The sequence below is a fragment of the Nicotiana tomentosiformis genome, chromosome 6 (genome assembly GCF_000390325.3).
Source record: "Nicotiana tomentosiformis chromosome 6, ASM39032v3, whole genome shotgun sequence".
NCBI lineage: Eukaryota > Viridiplantae > Streptophyta > Magnoliopsida > Solanales > Solanaceae > Nicotiana > Nicotiana tomentosiformis.
In genome coordinates, this window is record NC_090817.1 from 43,496,906 (window position 1) to 43,521,613 (window position 24,708).

General features: G+C 38.7%; 1 non-coding gene across 1 annotated transcript; it reads left to right on the forward strand.

Moving 5' to 3' along the window:
* Positions 1–8,350: 8,350 nt before the first annotated feature.
* On the forward strand, positions 8,351–8,457 carry LOC117277609 (small nucleolar RNA R71). Its single transcript, XR_004507919.1, has one exon. It is a non-coding gene; the product is annotated as a small nucleolar RNA R71 (small nucleolar RNA).
* Positions 8,458–24,708: the final 16,251 nt, after the last annotated feature.

The following is a 24,708-nucleotide window of genomic DNA, read 5'->3' on the forward strand; positions in this document are numbered from 1 at the left end:
CTAGAAACAAAATTTTGAAGTGTTTTGGAAATCCCCACAGGCGCGTCGCATAAGGCTTTAATTGGGACGATTTTCTGGTGAGTCTAGAGAGAGGTGAGAGCATTTTAGAGAGAGAAGGAGAAAACCTAACCTCCCAATCATCCAATATTGCACCAATCTTCAAGAATCAAGGAAGTCAATCACTAGATTATCCTTCGTCCGGGTAAGTCCTACTTCTAAGCTTTCATACAAGAGGTTATGAGTTCAAATATATTGTGGGGTTTGAAATAGGCCATGCATGTAACACAATGTTGTATTATGTGGGGTTAATGAACCATTTTGTGTAGTTTCTTGTTGAAATTGGTTGAGGGATGAAAGGATCTCCATTGTAGAGCCTTGTGGTCTATTTTGCATGTTAGGTATTTGAAAGAATTCCTAAGAGAGTTACATCATGGAAATCCTTCTAAATATTAAATGATTTTCACTATCTTCCTATAGATTGTTATTGCTAGAAGTGTTGGGGCGTTGTAGTAATTTAGGGAAAGCTCAGACAAGGTATGTTGGCTAAACTACTCTCTTAGAATTGAATTCAATGATGTTCTCATAAGTTTCAAGTATGGTTGTCTCAAGTTCCTTATTCTATGTTCAGAGTTGTTCCCAATAAATTCGATTGTCCCGAATAAGCAAAGAGTCGAGAATTAAGTATTCAAAACATGTTCCGAATGTTTCTAACACAATATGTTATCCTTTGGGAATGTGTTCAAGAATGATATGTATATTAAAATGCTATGTCTTTGAGTTACGTTTCAAATGAAGGTTATGATTCCAAATTGTGTGAGAAAACTCAATATGTTTAAGACTCTTAATTGCTCAAATGTGTACCTAAAGCCTTGATTGGAAATGTCTTACTGTTGATAACCTATAAAGATCTGAAAGAAGTATGAAATATGATGATTGATATAAGTGAAAGTTATACTTGTGGCCAATGGTGCCAATGGAATTAAAAAGTGTGAAAGACATATGAAATGCGATGATTGATATAAGTGAAAGTTATATTTGTGGACAATAGAGCCAATGAAATGAAATGATATGATAAAGGTTATGAAATGTTCCTTGATTCAACTATTCCGAATTGACTTCGAAAATAGAATTGCATAAAAGCCTATAAACTCAAGTCATGCTCATATGTGATTGTTTTAACAGACGTTATAATTTGTGAATATTTTTAATGTGTTTTGCGTTCTTACATATTCGTGAGTGGAAATTATTTATTTCCCTTGTGGGAAAAAATGTGTCAAGAATAAATGGAGTGTTATTTGCTGATGATTTTAACTTGCGCATCAATTGCCAATCATTTTACTCCATTTCTCGGAAAGAAATCTATGGTGCTTAAATTGTTCATTTCTAATAAACTTAAAGTTGTTATTTCCGGAATATTATATGTATATTTATATTTATGATGATGATACATGAGAGGAAAGAAATAAAAGTATGGAATAACAAATATGACCACCGTGCCTTGAATAAAGAATCTTGTGAATGGCCAAAGGAGCCAAGGAAATATTGTTGTTGTTATTGGTTGAAAATACTAGTGGAGATTTATACAATGTGGAAGATGATGAGGTAAATACATTTGTACCTATATTACTTTTGTGAATTATTCCCCTTATTTGGGATGAGATTGATGTGATAAAAATTATTCCTCTTAATTGGGATAAGATTGATTGATATAAAAGGGTTGATGTCTCGAATAAGACAGCCTAGCCGATCGGGTTGTGATCGGACGCCATGCCGTACACATGGTGGTAATTGTGTTGAAAAATGTAATTGAAATTGTGATTATGGTTTATATCTTTAAATAAGATGGCCTAGCCGATCGGATCGTGATCAGACTCCGTGCTAGATTCACGGTGGTACATTTGCATAGTGATTGTGATTATGGTTGATGTTTTCAAATAAGACCGACTAGCTGATCGGGCCGTGATTGGACTCCGTCCAAGATTAACGGTGGTATATTTGCATAGAGATTGTGATTATGGTTGATGTCTTCAAATAAAATAGCCTAGCCGATCGGGTCATGATCGGACTCCATTCTAGATTCACGGTGGTATATTTGCATAGAGATTGTGATTGTGGTTGATGTCTTTAAATAAGACGGCCTAGCCGATCGGGTTGTGATCGGACTCCGTGCTAAAATTACGGTGGTATCGTGAGGTTGGTTACAAGGTGTATATTGTGAACAATGGTATTTTGAATAGTGGTATTGTGAACTATGATGAACCGGTACTAAAGATCTTCAAACCAAAAATATATTATCTTTGTATTTTGAAAATTGTTATGTTTCAATTAGGCTTTTGGATATTATTGATTTTGACTTGCTGTTTCTATGGTTTCTTTTTCTTATATGGTCATTCTATTTTGAAAGAGGACTTTTAGCTTTACATACTAGTTCTATTCGACAGTACTAACATCCCATTTGCCGGGGGCGCTGCATCTTTAATGGATGCAGCTGGTTCCATAGCAGGCGGTATTGATCAGTGATAGTGGTACACTCTTTTCAGCTGACTTGGTGAGCCCCACTTCATTTCGGGGTCATGTATCTTTTGTTTCTCATGTACTGTATTTTGAGGTATAGCCGGGGCCTTGTTGCCGGTATTTCCATATTACTCTTCAATTGTACTTAGAGGCTCCGTAGACAGGTTGTGGGTGGTATTTGATGTTGGGAATTGAATTAAAAATGTTGGTATTTGGCAAACATGTTTTTCAATAAATCTATAAACTTGTACTCTTTTGGAAATTATGAATGAAGTTGCTAATTGAAATGGAAATTGGGGTTGTTAATGAAAATCCCTCGATGTTTAATTAATGGGATATATTTAATATTTATTCATCGATGAGTATGGATAGAAGGAAATCTAGCAGGCTTGCTCGGTCGGGTTCACTCGGTTGAGCGCTGGTCTCACTCCCCGTGTTTGGGACGTGACAAACTTGGTATTAGAGCCTAAGGTTTTAAAGTGTCTTAGGATGTCTCGGAGCCGTGTCTAGTAGAGACCTTCTTATCGGTGTGTTGTCGACCACGTCTATAATGAGCAGGCTACTCAGATATTTAGGAAATTTCACACTTCTTTGATATTCCATATCGTGCGATTGAGACCAAGATAAAGAGCTAATATCCTCGCCATGTCTCATTTTTCCGGATGAGTAACCTACGAGTTCGAGGCAGCGAGGAGGGAATGAAAGAACCAGTTGCTAGGGGAAGTGTTCTTATTCCTATTAATTTCACCATGCCACCCGATCATGTGGTGAGAGAACCTAAGAAACGAGAGAGGGTTGTTGGTACCGATAAGCCGGAATGTTTGATTTGTAAGAACCATAACTTGGGTTTATGTTGGGTCACTCTTGAAATATGTTATGGTTATGGAAAGAGGGGGCATAATAAGAACAAATGCTCTAGGTTGAGTACACCTATCCCGATCTGCCCGATATGCGGGAAGGCACACTTTGGCATCGTGTTGTGAATATGCTCAGTAGCGAGTTAGGAGTGGAAGGCTTGGGAAATCCCAAAGGCCTACATAGAAACCGAGTATAGAGATTGTTACTCCCGAGATGAAGGCTTGGAGAAAGAATAAGGTGAGTGTTTATGCTGTATGCAAAAAGGGTAAATGTCAGGGTAGTGGGGCTAGTCAGTATAACGGACCTCATCCCCATTGCGTGAAGTGTAGGAGATGTCATTTGGGGGTATTTCAATATGGTACCAATGTACGTTATGGACGTGGATTCGAGGGGCATCGATTAAGTTATTGCCCTGTCAACCTAAATTCACCAAGTCACTCCTTAGTACCTCATTACGAACACCGCATTATTTTTATTGTTGTATATGTACATCCATATTAAAGGATCCCACATAAATATGGTCTTAACCAAAATGTTGAATCACAAAATATTGCATGTACTTACTTTCTCAACGAGACGCATTTTTTGTGAAGCCACTCTATCACAAATTCGCTTATTTACAACCTCTTGTGGAATTGAGCTCTATAATTATGTCCTTGAATTAAGTTATAACTCTAGGATTAATACTTCCCACTTGCTTTCCTAAATTCTCAACAAGAGACTATACCTGATGAATTTTTTATAGAACCTTTTGAATCGAATGGATAACATCTGCTCACTTGAGCCTATGCACGCACCATCATAATATTTACCTATGTGGTATCAAATTTAAAGTAAAGAAGCCTTGTGTTGAGATCCTTCTTAAGCCACTCTTTCTCTCTCCGATGTATGTGACTCATATGGTTTGAACAATCATTCTACTCCTTTGTGAGTATTATCATGGAACCTTTCCATTTTCTAGCAACATGAGAGCATAGTCTCACAGTAAGTAGCTCACTTTGTTCCTAGTATTGTAAGTGCCCATAAAGTGGCATGGTATTGTAGCTTGAGAATTATTATGGCAGAAACATGTCTATCTCATAGAAAAGTGTTCATTTTCTCTAACCAATACATGATTTCATCCCAAATATTCAGATGTCCCAGCTATGTGGTTTCACTCGTGAAAGGTTGAAATTAGATGCTTCAAGATTTTGGCACATATCATGAGTATATTGATTTGAAAGACAAGTTTGCCGCATCTCTAGTTCTCTCATATAGGATCAACTAACGGAAAGGGGTTAAGCTATCAGAATGATAATAATCTCACAAGTGTTCAACTTTTTTTTCATCCTCGTAGGCTTGTGCCATAGATTCCTTGTGCTAGTTACTGTTAAGAGCATAATGCAACTTCATGTATTTTGAAACCCATATCATATTCAGGGTGCCAGAATATTCTCATTTCGAATTAAATAATTTTTCCCTACACTCAAGTAGGTAACTGGTGTCACGTACTTGAATATTCCTCCTTAAGGATTTCTATTGCCGATATACTAGTTAAATCTATGCCTCATTTGTTGAATCAATGATGTCATCACTATGATTAATCTTGTCAGCTTTATCAGTAGTAAGCTTCATGTCTTTTAGGATATATAACCTCATGAAATACTCTGCTCAACCCATTAATGGAGTCTTGAATAATTCTAGCCAAACCTCGAACCCCGTTGTTCCTCCTTGTATTAAATCTATGGGGGTTAAAGGTTCAAACATATCAAAGAAGAAGCATCATCCCGTGATCAAATATATGGGATAGGAAATTTTATCGTCATATTCATGCTATCACATCTTAGAGAAATTTTTGGAGGTCGCCAAAGGTTTACTTTGGGCGTTCGGCGTAGAGATTTAGAGTTGAAGAAAGTGAACGGGTTATTCTCAATAGTTTCTCCATGGGGATGTTATGTGAATTTTTAATAAAGGTAAAGTATGTACAGTCAATTAGGCCTTATGAAATCCTGAAGGAAATATGCCAAACTATGAATATGATGTTTCCCTATTATTTTCCTCCATGTACCTCGTGTTTCATGTGACTGTGTCTAAGAAGGTAGTTGGAATTCTTTGTCTATCGTTCCGGTGAAAGCTAGTGGAGGTAAAGTAAATGGATAATTGGCCTATGAGAGGTACTTAATTTTCATCCTTGTTAGATAAGTCTGGAAGTTGAGATTGCCTCCGTGAATGTGTTATGGAAAAGCCTGTGCGTCGAGGAGCCCACCTAAAAGGCCGAAATTGTTAAGGAAAGAAAATGTTCCCCCTTGGTTGTATAGTCAAATAATTGTGGGTAGAAAGGTATTTTCTATGTGTTATAATTTAAACAGGTGCAACTCATGTCCATGTATCAATTTTGATAATATAATGCTTGTAATGTTAAGATCAGTATTGTTGATATATATATTATAATGCTTTGTTGAGATAAGAGTATATTGTTAGGGTGGTTTTGGTAATTCTATGGCAGATGGATAGGCCTAATTACAAAGGAGACTCTGCCGAAATTTCTAAAAAAATTTGGGAGTTAGTAAAATTTGGGAGATTGAGGTATGCAAAAGAAGAGATAAGCTATGTTATGTGTTTGGGGGCGGACTCTACTTCTCATTCGAGGACAAATGATCCTAAGTAGGGGAGAATGTAGCACCTCAAAAAATTTCAAAGTTCTTAAGCGCTATTAAGGAAGTTGATGTGTACTAATTATATTATTTTGTGTGCAGACGAGGGCAATTAATATGATGGATATCAATTGAATATGATAATAAGTGTACAAGTCAATTGAATATGATAATAAGTGTACAACTATTCCGATTTGACTTCAAAAATAGAATTGCATAAAAGCCTATAAACTCAAGTCATGCTAATATGTGGTTATTTTAACAGACGTTATGATTTGTGAGTATTTTCAATGTATTTTGCGTTCTTACATATTCGTGAGTGGAAATTGTGTATTGCTCTTGTGGGAAAAAATGTGTCAAGAATAAATGGTGTGTTATTTGCTGATGATTTTAACTTGCGCATCAATTGCCAATCATTTTACTCCATTTCTCAGAAAGAAATCTATGGTGCTTAAATTGTTTATTTCTAATAAACTTAAAGTTGTGATTTCCGAAATATTATATGTATATTGATATTTATGATGATGATACATGAGAGGGAAGAAATAAAAGTGTGGAATAAAAAATATGGCCACCGTGTCTTGAATAAAGAATCTTGTGAATGGCCAAAGGAACCAAGGAAATATTATTATTGTTATTGGTAGAAAATACTAGTGGAGATTTATACAATGTGGAAGATGATGAGGTAAATACATTTGCACCTATGTTATTTTGTGAATTATTCCCCTTATTTGGGATGATATTGATGTGATAAAAATTATTCCTCTTAATTGGGATAAGATTGATTGATATAAAAGGGTTGATGCCTCGAATAAGACAGCCTAGCCGATTGGGTCGTGATCGGACGCCATGCCGCACATATGGTGGTGATTGTGTTGGAAAATGTAATTGAAATTGAGATTATGGTTGATGTCTTTAAATAAGATAGCCTAGCCGATCGGGTCGTGATCGGACTCGTGCTAGATTCACGGTGGTACATTTGCATAGAGATTGTGATTATGGTTGATGTTTTCAAATAAGACAACCTATCCGATCGGGTCATGATCGGACTCCGTGCTAGATTCACGGTGGTATATTTGCATAGTGATTGTGATTATGGTTGATGTCTTCAAATAAGACAGCCTAGCCAATCGGGTCATGATCGGACTCCGTGCTAGATTCACGGTGGTATATCTGCATAGAGATTGTGATTGTGGTTGATGTCTTTAAATAAGACGGCCTAGCCGATCGAGTCGGGATCGGACTCCGTGCTAAAATCACGTTGGTATCGTGAGGTTGGTTACGAGGTGTATATTGTGAATAATAGTATTGTGAACTGTGGTGAATCGGCACTAAATATCTTCAAACCAAAAATATATTATCTTTGTATTTTGAAAATTATTATGTTTCAATTGGGATTTTGGATATTATTGATTTTGACTTGCTGTTTCTATGGTTTCTTTTTCTTATATGGTCATTCTATTTTGAAAGAGGACTTTTAGCTTTACATACTAGTGCTATTCGATAGTACTAACGTCGCACTTGCCGGGGACACTGCATCTTTAATGGATGCAGGTGGTTCCATAGCAGGCGGTATTGATCAGTGATAGCGGTACACTCTTTCCAGCTGACTTGGTGAGCCCCACTTCATTTCGGGGTCATATATCTTTTGTTTCTCATGTACTGTATTTTGAGGTATAGCCGGGGCCTTGTTGCCAGTATTTCCATATTACTCTTGAGTTATACTTAGAGGCTCCGTAGACAGGTTGTGGGTGGTATTTGATGTTGGGAATTGAATTAGAAATGGTTGTATTGGCAAACATGTTTTTCAATAAATCTATAAACTCGTACTATTTTGGAAATTATGAATGAAACTGCTAATGGAAATGGAAATTGGGGTTGTTAATGAAAACCCCTCAATGTTTAATTAGTGAGATATATTTTCTATTTATTCATCGATGGGTTTGGGTAGAAGGAAATCTAGCAGGCTTGCTCGGCTGGGTTCACTCGGTTGAGCGCCGGTTGCGCTCCCCGTGTTTGGGGCGTGACATATTCCACACATATCACTTACTGCATGAGGCTCATTATGTATCGAAGCTAAGGTCGGATTCCTTATCTCCTTCACCATGGCATCAAGCTGTACCTGCACAGATGTGTTAGCATCAACCTGGTGAAGACCATTCGACATTCTTCTTTCAGCAATTTCAGAGGGCCACTGATTTGCATCTTCAGACAATTCATCAAGAATTATTACTATCTCCTCTGGTGTCTTCTTCATCAATGGACCTCCAGCTGCGTTGCTCAATGTTCTGCATGAAGCCGGTGTCAATCCATCCCAAAAATCCTAGAGTTGCTTCCAGAGTTCAATTTTGCTATGTTGACATTTTCGCACAATCTCCTTAAACCTCTCCCAAGCTTCAAACACAGTTTCAGTCTCATTCTAACAGAAGTTATGGATTTCTCTTCTAAACTTGCCCATTTTAGCTGAGGAGAAATATTTAGCAAGAATATTTGGATCATCTCCTCCCATGTTCTAATCGATCCATGGGGCAAGCTTTGAAGCTAGTGCTTTGCATCATCTTTAAGTGTGAAGGGGAATGCCTTTAGGTAAACTGCATCTTGTGACACACCATTGTATTGAAAAGTGTTCATTATCTCCTCGAAGTCCATCAGATGATTGTTTGGATCGTCGTTCATCTTTCCTCTGAAAACACAGCTATTTTGAAGCATTTGGAGCAACCATTGCTTCAATTCGAAATTGTTCGTTGCAACTGGAGGTGGTCTCACACTTGATAAGACTTGGTTGTAGACCGGTCTAGCATAATCACCAAGTGGTCTCCCTTGGCCGGGAGCTATGTTTCCGAACTGGTCTGCACCCACAGGCTGATTCTGAGCCATTCTTCGAGCCCTCTCCTCCTCATAAGCAATTTGTGCATCTCTAAGTGCTGCTTATTCAGCATCCCTTGCAACTTTCTCTCTGAGTTGTGCTGCCTCTCTCACAGCCAAATCAACATTATCATCATCTCCAGCCATGTCCTCCTTGGTTAAGGATTGCCCAACCTTATCTACTTTCTCGGCAAGATTTCTTTCCTTCAACAAATGTCGTAGTTGTTTCTCGATTTCTGGTTCGTATGGCTGCAATTCCTTACCAGAAGATCGAGTCATGCACCAATCTAACCTGTAGCCTGCGCACAGTCAAAGAACACCAAAGATAAAAAGGGGAAAACAAAATAACATAAAAAAGAAAAATTCGTGAATTAGCACTACAAACTGTATCAAACACTATTGATTGCCAATTCCCCGGCGACGACGCCAAAATTTGATGAGCTTAAAACACACACTAAAATATTCTCGCTAGTCGAATATGGTAAATTAAAATATCGTATCCATAGGGATTGAAGTTAAACAGTATTATCTTAGTTTGTAGCTGGATTGCTATCCGAGATGATCAACAATTTAGGTTTATGTGATTTAAAACTAAAATTTACTAAGAATCTATACTATTGGCTAATGACAATCAACGCAAGTATTAAGCAAAGGAAGTTATCAATTGGGAGAAAATAGGGTTGATAGGATAGGTGCAAGATAAATGTTTGGGATTTAACTCTAGATAATTCACTTTTAGTGTTCAAGTGAGTCTCTCGAATTCACTTGATTATTAGTTCAATTGATTAGTAGAAACTCCTCTCTCGATTAAGTTTCAACCTCACAAGATGAACCAATTTTAAGCACGTGAAGATATGCAAGAATTCGTAGTGGATTGGTCTTTAGGAGAACCTCTCTCGATTATCCTCCTAACTAAGTTTAATCAATAATTCAACTAGCCTCTTCCGATTACTAAGAAGAATTAATGACTTCAACTAACAAAATATAATGCAACAATATCATAAGTTATGCCTCTCTCGTAACAAGTGAATATATATTCAACAGTTAAAATATCCAAAACGATTCAATACATAAAACTAGAGTTAGTTATCCACAAACAAGTATCAATACACCAAATCCATCAAACTCTAAAGAGAACTACTCCATGGATATGGAGTAATTCATCATAAAAATGTTTAAGTTAAAGGAAAACATAAAACAATCCAAACCCTTGTCTTGAGTGAGGATTGAATGATGAAATCCTTGATATTTTGCTTCTCCACCTCCTCCTTGGTTTACTTAGGTCTAAGATGTCTCAAAAGTCCATAAAATAACGTTTTTACATGTATTTATACTAAGTAGGGTCGGGCCCAAACGAAAATAACTTTTCCTGCGCGAAATAGGAAAATACTCTGTAAAAGTTGCACAGGCGCGCCGCATGGGACGACGCGCCATGCGGGGCATTAGTGGAAAAATCCAGAGAGTTGATAACTGACAGAAGGCATGAATTTGTACAGGCATGGTGCGCCTCGTGCCGCGGTTGTACATTTTTCTCAGAGTCCATCTTTTTGCTTCGATTTTGACATCCAGACGTGGTGTTCGACCCCCGAACGCGATCTCGGCTTAATCCCTTAGGTTTTTACTCAGATTTCAAAGCTCCAAATCACTCGAATTATCTCCATAACATCTACATCACTCGAAGTCACTCCTACAAGGCATAAAACACACAATGAGTGCAAAATACTAGCGATTAAAGCTCAAACTCAATTAAAGTGCAGTAAATTAAAGTGTAATAAGCGACTAAAATATGAGATTATAGCCTACCATCAAAGCGCATAAAGCTGAAAATTATGCGACTAAGATAAAAGTCGGACAATGTAAAGCAAAAGAGAAGCAATCTTATTTAAGATTAAATATATATCCACTAGGTCAATCTAACATAAAGGTAAAAGGAGAGATAATGCTGATAGCCTAATCTAAACATAACTTGTAGTTGATCAATTCTTGATAGCTAGTCTCCAGGTTCTTCTTCTTCTCCTCCAGATTGGCCGAATCATCAACAGTCAGCAAATTTACATTGTCATATGAAGAGATCTCAGTCTCGGCAACTGAAACTATTTCTTGAATATCCTCAACCTCCTTTTGAGTCGCTTTTATAACACCTTCAAGATTCTCTCTCTCTTGTTGTAATGTGTGCAACTTCGTCACAACTCTCTTCAGTTTCTTTTCACTAGAGGAAACTTTCTTGACCTTCTCACTTGCTTCAAGTTTGAACGATTCAAGACACTCCTTAGCTTTGGAAATCTACTCTTGATTCTCATCTTATCAGCCAAATTGGATCACTCTAGGTCATATGAAGTGGCAAGATCGAAAAGAGAATCCAGTAAACACTCTAATGGAGAAAGATCCAAAATATTCGCCTTTTTCATATCCTCGAAAATCTCAGTGATCTGCTCCCTATAAGATGAGAGCAATTCTACACGAGTTTTGGAGAGTCTATTATCCTCCCAAAGTCCCAAGATGAATTCCTTTTTGCGATTAAAGACAATGCTATTTCCTTCAAAAATAGATACTATTGCATTTGTCATTGGTGGAATGCGAGTTATCCCATTTTGAGTTTGTCTTTTTAGAGCTTTGTCATGAGGAAGAGATGATGCCTTTGAAGACGACTTCACCTTAGACGTAGGCCCTCTAAGAGATTCATCACTCACTTGCAGCTTGTCATGTGGGGAGACCATTAGATGCCCAATGGCATTTAACTGCATAAGGAAAAGGCAAAGAAAGTAAGTAATTTTTAGTGAAGCTACTCGTTCAAAAAAAGGGAAAAGGGTGAGGTGATTGTATTTTACCTCTTTGTTACAAGCTGTATACGTTATTGAGGGACTATCAACACTTGGAACCTCTACCTTCTCTACTGGGTTAGGCCGTTTCCTTTTCCAATTTTGATCTTCATTGGTACTCTGGCTTGTATCTTGAGGAACTCGCGTGCTAAATGGAAGAACTGGAGGGTGTTTCTCTATATCTGTTGAAGTGCACACCACCTCTTTCAAACCTGCCTTTGAGGATTTAAGCTTCCTTTTCTAATGTTGGGTAACTACTTTTGGGATTGGAGTAGGTGGCTCTTTGACTTTTGAGAGCGTCTTTCCAACACCTTGATCTTCATCTCCTAAAGGAATAGTAAATTTTAGCCCAACATTGTCTACCAGAGCTTGAAAATTTTTCTGCAGAAACTTCCCATGCGCCTTCTCCCATCAAGACATATAATTGGTGGAGAAAAGCTTCTCCACAAGATCTCCCGTTAGGGGAAAAGCCGCACGTGACAAAGACTGATACAGTGTGCAAATCCTCCAAAATCTGAGTCCTTCACTAGAGAGGCGCTACTGATATCATTCTCTAAAAAACCGGGGACAATCTGGTAAAACCCAAATTGACGACCAAATCGATGCAGGCTATATGGCTCGATGATGAATGAGTTATCATACCTCAAAGGGAGGTAGTTAAAATGTAAGCTCATGAAGTAATTTGACTCCAACTCTTGAGGGGCCTCGTTATCCACATAATAATAAGGATGAGAATTAGTTAATATTGTTGGTGTCCAAACTATATCCTATCCATTGTGGATGTGCTTTCTTGCATCCTTCTTGTCAAAGTACCTCACGGCTCCCTCTCCTGAGTATGCCACCATCAAAGGGACAGACGGGCCCTTAACAAGTGGATAATGGGTTTTGAGGTAATGTGCAAGCCAACCGTAAACATAATGGATGGAAAAACAAAATTTGACCTGATCAAGTTGGAAAGAACACGAAATCTTAACCATGATAAATACTCGCCAAAACTAGGACAGCAAGGCTAGTCTTTCGCCTTCTTGCCATCATGCTTGCCATCTTAAAAGTCTCGGGACAGATGAAGTTTTTTTCCTTATAGGGAAACACAAAAGCACATATCCAGCATGATAAGAAGGCTGCTATATATGTTTCATCTTTCTTGTCAGACCTCACCCTAAGCTTGGAGAATATAGCTTCTTGATCACTCGACCGCCTAGTTGTCTCGGAAATAACTCTGTTAGGATTATGTGTCGACTTTAGGTGCGCGGATTTCTTTTCCTTTCGCAGTGGAGCATATTTATATATTAAAGCTTTCTTATACCAAATACTTTTCCACTTGCTCAAGGAGACCTTTTGGTTAACACACGTACCTTCTTTAAGGTGATAGAAGGCAGTAAATAAATACTCGCAAGATCGGGGAATAAATCTCATCTATTTTTTATCCAAACTGATGAGTTCTCTTGTCTCAGGTACCACTTCTTCATACGGAAAACCCGCAATGGGCAGACCTCCAAGGATATGTAAGTCCCAAAGAGAGATAGATAGTTCCCCAGCTGATGTAAGAAGCGTGTTCGTCTTGGGGCACCAAGCCTCACACAATGCTTGCAAAATGTTCGAGTTTTGATCATTAGTGAAAAGTAAGGCATAGACAGCATCATAAATCTTTGTTGTACTCAGGGTTTTATTGGCTTCCACCAAGTATATCTTCAGCCCATTCCCAATATTCTGGAATATGACGATACTCGCTCTCGATTGTTGTTGTGTTTCCCCCAACGTACTTCTCCTTGAATTATATGACGCCCGTTTGAAAGGGTTCTAGCAATGTTTATGTAGCGATGGATTGGCGCTTGGAGAGATCACATCTTGGAAAATGGATTAGAAGTAGACTTGTGCTCCAAGGTTCAGTTTTCTACATGAAGCGAGTTCCTCAAAGAAGGCCATGAGGCTGCATACCGGCCAACTTGTGGGGTGTGAACCAAATGCTTGGTTTGTTATATGCCATCTTCAATATCGATTACGAGATATCTAAGTTTGGAGTAAGGTGAGTTATAGTCTCTAAAATTTTCCATCTCTTCGGGTTGCAAAGGACAAAAAACAAGTCATCAAAGTCCCAATCAAGAATATTAGAATGGGCACAAAGGTCTAAATGGATGAAATGGTCTCTGGTTTTCGGGCGGGGATGAATATCCATCCCTTCACACCCTGAGAGTAATCTCTCTGATAGTTGGGCCACCTTTAGATTAATCTCTATGATAGTCGAGCCACCTTGAGAGTAATCTCTCTGATAGTCGGGTCATCTTGAGAGTAATCTCTCCGATAGTCGGGCCACCTTAAGAGTAATCTCTCCGATAATTGGGCCACCTTGAGAGTAATATCTATGATAGTCGGGTCATCATGAGAGTAATCTCTCCGATAGTCAGGCCACATTAAGAGTAATCTCTCTAATAGTCGGGCCACCTTGAGAGTAATCTCTCCTATAGTCGGGTCATATTGAGCGTAATCTCTCCGATAGTCAGGCCATATTGAGAGTAATCTCTCCGATAGTCGGGTCATCTTGAGAGTAATCTCTCCAAAGTCGGGCCACATTGAGAGTAATCTCTCTGATATTCAGCCGGGTATTGTCGCGCCCCATTTTCTCGCAAAAGTGGGTTTCGACGTATGACAACTCTTTTAAAGAAAGGTAATTACAAGAGAAGAGTTGCCACCTAACGATATTTATGGTGCGTTAGGGCACCTATTTTAGAATAACTCTGTTTTAACTAGTCCGCGTCACCAAAGATAGGGTAAGGGCTCAAATTACCTTAAATAGGAGGTGTTAGGCACTCCTCAAGGTCCACAGCTATGGGTCCCGGTCGAACTTTAAACTATGTGGATTATGTAATTAGACTAGGTGATCAAATAAATAAAGGGAAATTTAGAAGTCGATGAGTCTTATTAGGGCACGTGAGAATCATCACAAATCTTTATGACTACAGAGAGACAACTACATTGATCTATGTTAAATGACTAAGTGTAAATAAAAAATACATAAATAAAGGGGGGGAGTCCTATATTTTTTAGCCTAAAGGATCACCCCGTGCAATATAAATAATACTTCGCAACTTCTTGGAGGTAGGGGTTGCTCATATTATTCAGCGAGTACAAACTATCATCTCCTGCTACCTGATTATTATGTTAATGTTGTTTACCTAAAGGTGCTTTAATTCAATTCTAGGTCGTACCCTATGCATGCACTACCCGTCCCATACCTATGGTCCAAGAGGCTTTGGACCTCTATTCGGGTGGTTTTAGACTTCACTTAGGATGCTCAAAATGATAAAACTAGCGCACATTCAAAAACATGTAGGACTACACATAAGTACAATTAAAGGCTCAAGTTAACCTCCCCACATAAACAACAAACGCACGCGGGCAGTTAGGCAGTAGACAATTTCAGATGCATTAGAGTCATTAAGTCCTATAGGCATAGTTTCTATTAGATTCTGATTTACAGTGTTGCACAGGGATCGTTGCAGCTTTAAACTAACAAATTTGTAGATTAAAGGTATTACAAACCTATAGGCATGGCATCTACATTGTTCGTGTGATGAGGCAGTAAGGCTGTTCGAAAACTCAGGGTTTATGACAATGATTTTATAAACTTGTTTCTTAGGTAGGTGGTAGTATCCTATAGGCAGGATTTCTAACGATTGACAATCGAAATTAATTTTATAATGCTTTATCCCTAGAGGCATGTCATCTAAGGCAGGGCAGTGTGGTGAGAGTAACAGAAGTAGTTGGTTGATTGATTAAGGTCCTATAGTCATGATATCTAGACGAGAAGTATACTAAAAGCAATAGACATGAATGATTGATTGATTAGTTGGATTCTTACAAACATGGTATATAGACTAGCCAAGCACATTCTATTGCATCCTATAGGCATGCTGTCTAAACGTGCACAATGAGAAACAAGTACATTAAATGCTTAACTAACATGCTTTGAATGGTATACAAGTATTAGACAAGTTAAGTGAAGTGTGTGATTTTATATAGGCATGCTTTCTATTAGTGTACAACACACTAAACTAAATAACATATAAGGCATGCTGAATGAAATAGAAAATAGAACACATAGACCCTATACGCATGTTTTCTACCCTTTTATGCAAGAATTAGAATACCTCAGCCCCTTTCATTAACTTCCCCACCATTCCTTATCACAAGTAATTATAGCCTGAATAAAATACTACAAATTAACCCAGTGCTTTTCCTAGGCCTTCGACAGCTCCAGTAGACTCAAAACCCAGCTCATAAGGCCAGCAGTAAGTCTGAATCCAACAGCCAAGCCCAACATCACATAGAATAGACACCAAGCCCAAACGAAGGATTCGCACATGATTACAAGCAACATACTATATGTTGAACTAACTAAACAAGGAAGGAAGTCCACACATCTATTTCTTAGGACTGTAAAGCTAATTATCACCAAGACGTATAGTCAAATTCATATGACATGTTGGTAGGACACACACAAGACGAGTTTATGCTTGCATTTTCAAAGTTTATGGGACATGATTGATTATCACAGGATAACAGACTACTTCTGAAGAAATTTCAAACATTAATATGGTCAAAAAGAGCTCAAGGCAATTTCAAGCAATAGATCTAATTATGAAAGCTGAAGGATTAACAGAGAACAGCCTTAATAGAGTCATTTTAGTATAAAGACTGACAATATAGGTTCATACCAAGCGAAAATATAGGTTCATACCAGGCGAAAGGGTATAGCGTGTGCAACATTAGCGGATTTGAGGAGGCATATTACTTAGGTCAACATAGTAAGCATACATGCTTAGTTTTCAGAACAACAAGATTATAGTAAAGCATGAATTAGCCTAAATGAGACTCAAAACTAGGAATTTAAGGCATGAAGGTCTAACACAATCATAGTCAAAGAATGGCAAGTAAACAAGCAAGTAGGCATGGTCTATAGCAACTAATAAGAATTTTAATTGTGCTGAGTGTAATATAGAGGTTCCTAAGTTCAAAAATATCATGGTAGAAGGTATTGCCAACTTAAGTTCAAGCAGAGGAGACAGATTTCAGAACTTAAACCAGTCAACCAGGCGCAATACAGAAAAACAAGTGTACTAGGATTCAACTGGGAACCTAGACAATACTAAAGAGCACAGAGTTTGCTAAACACCACATTACAATTCTTAAAGCCACATGTTTGGTTAAATATTGCGACAACAATTATGGTTCATATAAGCAGATATAAAAACAAAGTTCCCATAAAGGAGTTATCAATAGAAATTGATTAAGGCAAATTTTGGGTAAGAGAAGATCCCCTAGGAATCTCAATGCGAGAATCCAAAACAAGGCATGAGAAACACTCATAATAAACAGCAAAGCAACAAACAAACTTAAAGGGATGCTTGGTTTGGGTTGTGGGAGTATTGGGCTAGCTTTGGTTTGAAAATTGGCCTAGTTTTGGGCCAAATTTTAAATAAAAGAAATTACCTAATTTCTTTTTAATAAAATAACTAAATAAATATAAAAAAGTACTATTGTGAGACTTAATCTTTTAAAATAATAGTTAAAGATTACAAAAATATAAAAATTATTTTTTGACCCTGAACAAAATGATAAATGCAATTAATTGTAAAGTCTAGGCTATTATTGCAAAATTATATAAAATAGCTTTAAAATACAACTATAATTATATAAAAACAAAGTAAAATATTATGAGACATATTTGTGGATGCAAATGAAAGCTTTGGATGATTAAGTCATCACAAAATAATTTAAGGGGTAATTAATGCATATTCAAGTAATTTAAATGTAAGATAATCAATTTTAAAGCCTAAAGGAATTATAAAAATACCTGTGTAACTCTTGTAGATTAAGTAATGATGCAAATATCATATTTTGAAAGTATATATACTATTTAAAAAATATGAGGGCAAAATTGGGTATCAACAGCTGCCCCTCTTTACCCGAAAATGATGAAAGAGTTGTCGGATAAAGAAAATAATGACTAATTTTGCCCGGATTGAGTGAGGAATGATTTTTTTTTTTAAAAATATCGAGGTCGAACCTTGGTTCTTGAGTTGCCTACATATCCCTGGTGTTACAATAATCAGGCCGTATGTAGTTCTGGATCTAACGGCGAACGAAACTGATAGAGTTGTTATAAGAATGGTCATATGCTCCGAAAAGGATCTTTTGGGTAGGATAGTGTCGTAAGTAACGGATGCGAATTTGAATGTTACGGATGTATCAGGAAAATATTTGAACGGTTATAGAACAAAGGGTAATCAATTGTTGATCATCAGTTACATTTGAGGTGATCGAAGGATGTGGACGTTGTGAACGAAAATCGGAGCGAGAATTGCTCCTATTGTAGAACGGTTACTTCTCGAGTTACCTGTAAAATTTAAAACACGGTGCAGGAAAATATATATGGGTTATTGCAACAATTTAAACATGATGCAAATTCCCTTTGGACCATAAAGGTCTCCTTCGAACGATGAGGATGATGTCCTTAGACCATGACGTCCTGGGCCATGAAGTGTATGATAAGGGATTCGCCGGCCATGGAATGGTGTCCTCGGGCCATGAATATGGTGCCTCTGGACTATGATGCCTTTGAATAATGATATGCAATTTCGAGAGTTCCTCTGTCCATGGTATGATGTCTTCGGGCTATGAGGATGATGCCCTCAGACTATGACACCTTCGGAAAATATGGCGATGTTTCAGCCCATGAGATGCAAAGATGTGACGATATCGATCGTTTGAGAGAGGAAACAGATAATGTTTAGTCATATGCTAGAACGAGACGAGACAGGGTTTAGTCTTGTGTGAAATGAGGGCAGTGCTTAGTCCGATGCGAAGAGCGGAGACAATGTTTAGTCTCATACAAGGAAAGGCAATTCCTAGCCTTATGCAATAATAGAGGCAATGCTTAGCCTCATACAAGGAATAGAGACAATGTTTAGTCTCATGCAAAGAAATGTAGTGCTTAGCCTTATGCAATAGTGGAGACAGTGCTTAAAGAATGGAGATATCGCTTAGTCTCATGCAAGGAAAGGCAGTGCTTAGCCTTATGCAATAATGGAAGTAATGCTTAGCCTCATACAAGGAATGGAGACAGTGTTTAGTCTTTGGCAAGGAAAGACAATGCTTAGCCTTTTGCGCTGTTTGTCGATGTGAAGATAGTGATCATGTTGTGTGTATGTATTTGCGAACGTTCCTGTTATGTTCATTGTGCCTGCATTCAAAGAAAAGTTGTGAGTTTTGCGGGAAAAAGGTTGGTTCGTGCTCTCGATTCCTTGCTTCGCCTTTGCTTTTATCTGGAGGCCCTTCTTGAGTTACCCTGGGTAACGTCTGGCTGCTATAGAAACAATATTTTCGAAAAATATGCATTTGATAAATTGTTTATAAAAATGTAGTTGTTTGAAATATGTGATAATACACGAGAGCAAATAATTTTGTTGAATTGATGATTGTGACATGCTTTTTAGACTTCGCAACCTCCTTAACTCGGAATTTTAAGGATCCTCCTCAAAATTCTGCCCAAGTTTAAATGCGTACTTCTGGCGATACCTTCCTTGGAGGTTCCAAACATGATGAGATCGGGAAAACTCGAGTTCTTGCCCCTGTTTCTAGCCATAGGGGAAATGAAGATTTTATTATGATGTTACTGAACCCATAGGGCTGCCTACGTATCCCCTCTTAAACGGGAATCAGGTCAAGCGTAGTTTAGTTTTCCTTTGCTTGTATAACCTTAGTATTGATCAGCATCTGAATCTTATCTTTCAACGTGCGACACTCCTCAATGGTATGACCTTTCACACCTGAATGATAAGCACATGTTTTGTTGGGGTTGATCCATTGGGATAGATTTTTCACAACAACAACAGGAATGGGGGTGACATAGCCGGTGACCTTCAGTCTCTCATACATTTGAGCTATGGGTTCAGAAATTGGGGTGTACTGTCTAGGTGGTCTGCGGTCGAAATTTGGACGTGGCTTTGGGTAGTTTTGGCGGGCGGGTGGAGGTAAATAGTAATAAGCAGGTTGAGTGTTGTAGGTATGGTAGGTGGTGGCAGGGTATTGGTATTTTGATGGCAAGGGTTGATATGTGGGTGGAGGTATTTGGTATGTGAGGGGAGACTTAGGGTCCTGGGCTACCATCACGGCACCCACTTCTTTATTCTTTGATATACCTCCGGATTGCAAGGCTTTATTCATGGCTTGCAACACCTAAAAATTTGTTACTATCCCGCTCTTGATTCCTTCTTCTATTATTTCCCCTAATTTGATGATGTCAGAGAACTTGTGATTTTCGATGACCATCAACCTTTTGTAATACTGCGGATCTTGAGACCTAACAAAGAACTTGTTCATTTGTTCTTCTTCAAGTGCTGGCCTTACCTTTGCAGCCTCTGATCTCCAACGAGTAGCATACTCGCGGAAGGTTTCTGTCGGCTTTTTCTTGAGGTTCTGAATGTAGAAAACATCCGGTGCATTTTCTATGTTGAACCTGAATCTATCCATGAAATCTTATGCCATATTCACCCAATTAACCCACTTCTTTGGGGTTTGACTGATATACCAAGATAAAGCGTCTCATGTAAGGCTTCGCATGAATAGTTCATGCGGATTTGTTCATTCTTATCCACTCTTACAAGCTTGTTGCATTATGTTCTCATATGAACCTTTGGATCACCAGTACCATCGAACATTTAGAACTTGGGAGGTTTGTAACCCTCCGACAGTGCCATATCCATATGAATACACAAGTCCTCAAAGTTTAGACCTTCAATGCCTTTCCCACCTTCAACACTCTGGACACTCCCTGCGAGTTTCTTGAGTTCCTCTGCCATGTTTCTAATAAGTAGGTCCTTCTCTGTTGGTTCGGGTATGTATAGGATTTGTTGCGGGGTATGGGGGTAAGGTTTCCACATATATCGGATTACTTTGATGAGCTCCTGGAACTTGGGTATACAGGTGGTTGTTGGTCGAGTTTTGGGGATTGAGAGTAGGTTGTGGTGCATTTTGGGGAGTGTGATAAGTGGTGATTTGTGGGTATTGAGTTGGATGGTGGTGGTGGTGTTGGGAGGTTGGCACTGGTGGCGGGTTAAGGTTCCGGGGAGGGGAGGGATTATGATACTGGTGTTGTGCGGGAGGGTTCGGAACTATGGGTGGTGGATTCTGACTTTGTGTGTTTTGTGGTGGTGTTTGGTTTTGGGTAGTCGGGTTTTATTGGTTGATGTCGGGAACATTGAGGGTAAGGGAGAGGTTTGCCAGATTTCGAACCTGCTAAAGCTCGCCCTATAGTTCCAAGATTTTCTAATCCAAACGTAAGACCAACTCATTCCGCCCCGGAATACTTCTGCCATCTGAAGTTTCAACGTTTCCCGCCACAACAACATTGTCTTTCCTGAAACCGCTTAGATCATCCATTTTCCCTTTGCCCTTGCTTTTACTTTTTGGGTCGCTAGGTGGAGGAGGAGGTGGAGGACCTCTGGATCTGGTGTGGTATGCTGGTGATGCCAGTATACACTAACCAACCTTTGGGAATGGGAGTAATCAAAAAGAAAGAAAAACCAAGTCAGTAAGGTAAAATAAAAGAGTGTTCGCAATATTTAAACATGTTTCACAAAGTCATGCAATAATTAGTGTCCTAATTTGGGGACCTCATTGTGCCTGAGATAGGCCTAAGCAACGCATAGACTTGGAAAAAATTGGTGCCAACATTTGCTTCATTTCATTAATGCGAAAATGAGCCAAAACAAACTTTTACTAAATAGATAATAATATAATAAAGTTACTAATGGCATTTAGCCTTATTACATCGAAATCTAATCTAAGCTAGAAAGCAGTAAAGACCATCATCTCCTAATCTACTAGGTCCCTGAAGGACCTATTCCATGCTTGGCTCTTTTGACCCTATCGATCAGATTTCCCAGATCGCGCATGTCCAACAGTAAGTAAGCTTTTTCCATATTTCCTCCTTCATCGTCGTCCATGCCTTGACAATCCGAGAGTCTCTTTCTCATCTTCCCTTCTAGCTCCATCAGTCCTTGTTCCAGGTATTCCAATCTTTCTGTTGACTTAGTGGCAATCTCCTTCCATTCCCTTATTGGTTCCATGTTTACTTGGTGTTGCTCCAGATGTTTAGCTTCGAACTCGAACATCCTTTTGCGTAGCCTCTTGTACTTAACATGTGTCTCAGCCACTTCATCTATGATCCTACCCTTCAGATTGACTCCTGGCTTGATGCCCCCTGCTACATCGTCTTCTAGCCATGACAGATAGTAATACATATGACCATCGTGATACTTGTTTGGCTCAATAATTTCCCCTTCTACAATGATCTTTTGGTTCCACATGTGTTGCGCTTTGAACTTGAACGGAATGGCATCTCCCTTGAAATCTGCCTTGTACTGGACCATATTGGAAACCTGAGGTATGACTTGTTTTCTAACAGCTTGTCTTATTACCCTTATTGGAGCGTAAGGGTAGATACCTCGCAGCCCGATCAGCACCAAGTGAGTAGTCCCCTTCAATCTGATGATTAACTCACTACTAGAAAACTATTCAAACATCCAAAGTACCTGCTCGTCTGTCAGATTGCTGAAGAAACGCACCCAACTTACAGTATTTCCAGGCTTTGCAAACTTGTTTGGAATAAACGTCATTTTATTTGGGTGATGGTTGGCTATGTAGTCATTCAATGGCCTTCGCAGAAGCTCTTGACGATACCCTCCTCTCTGAAAGTGTTCCAGCAGCCAGACTTTTAGCAATAGATTATAACCCTCAAAGTGTTTGAATCCCTGCTTGCACCGATCTAGAGTGCGGTACATCACAGCTAAGATCATAGGGATGATAGTGTAAGTTTGTCCCTCGATGCCATCCATTAAGGTCCTGGCAACCATGACTAAGCGAGTATGAATCCTTCCTCCTTTTATTGGAAATATCAACAACCCCAAAAAGAAGACAATGAACACATAAACCCGGCGGTGCACCCATACTAAGGAAGTAATGGCTAGTTCATCATGGTGAAGACGATATGACTTGCTATGCCCATAACGCTCGTAGAAAAATTCAAAAGGGATGTATGGTTTCTTTAGACAGAGCAATTTGTCATTCTTCTTAAAACCCAACATTTTTAGAAAACCGCGGGGAGTACGATTCTCTGGTACCAGTAATCCCAGACTATCCCATGGCAACTTGGTGAAACCTCATATTTCTTCTAGTAGAGGAGTAATTTCTATATTGCCAAATCGAAAAACAGCTCTTTTCTTGTCCCAGAACATGGTGGCAGCCTCGATCAGCTCCATATTTGGTTGAATGTTCAACAAAGAGAGCAGGTCACCAAGTACTCTCCTCACATGATTCTTTTCACAAGGCGCAAGGTCTTTCCACCAATCAAGTAGCAAATGCGGGATATTCTAGACCATACCGAACCTGGGAATTTCGTGCTTCATTTTCTGCAAACAAACAAAGGTTAGCCATTTATCCCTCCAGATTTGACTACTTACGCAATAATGATCAACACATTGGTACATTTTCTCCAAGTAATGCACATAATATGATAGTGTCCACTGGGATTGTGGAAATCCCGTCGGACTTTGGACAAGGCTCATCTTAGCGGGTTGTTACGTTAACAACACTTCAACTCGTACTAGGTTTAGTGTGATGCATGTATATTTCAAATTAGAGTAGGGTTTCTAGAAAGGTCTAGACTGGTACTCCCAAGTAGACAACTTGAGAGGGAAAGGCACGGGACCGTCGACTGCATCGCTGATCCACTAGTCTACCGCAAATAAGCCTTTCAGATTTAAGAAGGGTGATTACAGGAAAGCGCAGACACTCATCAAGCACCGCTATGTTGATAATTGGCACGAGTGGAGTATGATGCAGAGCATGCTTTATGCAAAAATAATAACACATTGCCAAGTATTTGCATGATAAAAGTACGTAAAAGCAGTAAATAGTAAAAGTGAACATGAGGAGAAAAGAAAAGAAATACAAAAGAGAGAAGTCAGTTTAGCTCATGAAAAAATATGCGATAACATAATAAAGCAGGTGGGGAAATAGGGATGGGAGAGTCATAATATAGCAGTCTTAGACAAGATGAAGGAGATGGAGAGAGATCATATATGTCATAGCAAATAAAGGAGAATAAGGGAAGGGATGTGCATATAATAGAGTTTTAAAATAAATAAAGGTGAATAGGGAAAGTGATGTGCATGTAATAGCAGTTTAAGACAAAGAAAGTAATCCACATAAGTCGAGTTCATTATGGTAAGAGCCTAAGTAATCCCCAGAAGAGTCGTCATGCTGCCACGCCCCGTTTTCTCACGAAAGCGGGTTTCGACGTGTGATAACTCTTTTAAAGGAAGGTAATTAAAAGAGAAGAGTCGCCACCTAACGATTTTTAAGGTACGTTAGGGAACCTCTTTGCGAATAACTCTATTTTAACTAGTCCGTGTCACCAAAGATCGGGTATGGGCTCTAATTATCTCAAAGAGAAGGTGTTAGGCACTCCTTGAGGTCCACAACTGTGGGTCCCGGCCGAACTTTAAACTATGTGGATTATGTAATTAGACTATGTGATCAAATAAATAAAGGGAAATTTAGAAGTCGAAGAGTCTTATTAGGGCATATGAGAATCGGCACAAATCTTAATGACTACATAGATACAACTATATTGATCTATATTAAATGACTAAGTGTAAATAATAAATACATAAAGAAAGGGGGGTCCTAAGTTTTTTAGCCTAATGGATCACCCCGTGCAACATAAATAATACTTCATAACTCCTTTGAGGTAGGGGTTGCTCAAATTATTCAGCGGACACAGAATATCATCTCCTGCTACCCGATTACTATGTTAAAGTTGTTTACCTAAAGGTGCTCTAATTCAATTCTAGGTCATACCCTATGTGTGCACTCCCCGTCCCATATTTATTGTCTAGGAGGCTTTGGACCTCTGTTCGAGTAGTTCTAGACTTCACTTAGGATGCTCAAAATGA